At 32.9% G+C, this 1,318-nt stretch overlaps 1 protein-coding gene across 1 annotated transcript in view; it reads left to right on the top strand.

Moving 5' to 3' along the window:
- RPS6KA6 (ribosomal protein S6 kinase, 90kDa, polypeptide 6) overlaps positions 1–1,318 on the top strand; it is a 186,168-nt gene that overhangs the window by 38,018 nt on the left and 146,832 nt on the right. The gene's annotated exons all lie outside the window — the stretch shown is intronic.

The raw sequence follows: 1,318 nt of genomic DNA, 5'->3' as shown, positions 1-1,318 counted from the left end.
AAAAAATAGGAAAAATTTAAAGATTTATACATACAGTAATCCGATTGGAGCCAGATGAGAGATTTAAATTGGGTTTGTCCAGAACTCTCCCCTTAAAAAGCAACTCTCTCTGCTGATATTTGTGATGTGAATGGTTCTGAATAACAATATTAAAGGTAAAATGTAATTTTAATTTTATCAGTTTACTTAATATTAGTAATCTACATTTTAATCTTGAGCATAATTAACTATAAACTATCAAATTAATTTAGAGTTTTATCTACAGATCATGTAGACTAAGAAATATATTAATATTTATGTTGTTAATTTATGAATGATAGAATGAAGGAAATACAAAAAGCAGTGTGGAAGGGTGTATTTCAATGTTAAGAAATTAGCAGGGAAATCCCATGACCCACACCAGAGGACTAACAAAAGATCTATGTGTGTGCACCCATGGCTGTGTGGGTGAGTTTCGTGTATGTGTATATATATGGTTTGTATCCAACATAAATGCACAGATGTATAGATAGTGATTGTCAGATATTTACCTTTATAATTTTAATGAAGAGTGGACTAGGAAGTACAGTTTTAATGGAAAGACATTAAAAATATATAGGTGATTGCATATTTAGTGTAGGTGTGGTATAGAATATGCAGTTGCAGAGGTGAGAAATTTATATCTGAAACCTATACAGTGCTGTGTATTTGAAAATGTTACCTCAAAAAAAGAATAAAAATACAGTGCTAGATACTAATACAACTTACATTAGTTTGTTAACTTCAGTGACTTAGAAGGGAGTGTGACTGTTTGGACACTAAAAGACCCGAAATCACTTCTAAGATTTACAGTTTGTGGTCTGACTTATCTGGACTGAAAACAATGTATTTCTACTATATGGTGATTCAGGCATTCATTTTGTGTTAACCAGACTACATGGGAGAGTAAGAAATACTGAACAATGTCTAGATTAAAAGAAAAGTTATGATTCTTCTTTAGTAGGTGATGGGCATTAAATTTTTATTGTCAAAATAAGCATAGGTATCTTACATTTTGTAGTTTAGGATTCATTTACTTTTATGTTTTGTAGAAAATGATTGTTACTTCTTAAAATGAAATGTTATTTCCACAAATATTTTAGGAATTTCCAAAGAAGATTCACTTAACAGTTAATTTTTTTTAAAGATTTATTTATTTGTGCATACAGAACTGGGGTACAGGCCAGAGGCTCAGGGGCGGGCGAGAGGTTTCACCAGAGACAGAGTGGGGAGCAGAACAGGCAGATCGACAAAGTACACTGCTGAGGGTAGCAGCGGGCGGGTCAGGAGAGGTCTGCCA

This window comes from Condylura cristata, unplaced genomic scaffold (genome assembly GCF_000260355.1).
Source record: "Condylura cristata isolate star-nosed mole 26May11 unplaced genomic scaffold, ConCri1.0 scaffold00019, whole genome shotgun sequence".
Classification (NCBI taxonomy): Eukaryota; Metazoa; Chordata; class Mammalia; order Eulipotyphla; family Talpidae; genus Condylura; species Condylura cristata.
Note: the sequence above shows the minus strand (reverse complement) of the source record. Positions and strands in the feature narration are given on the sequence as shown.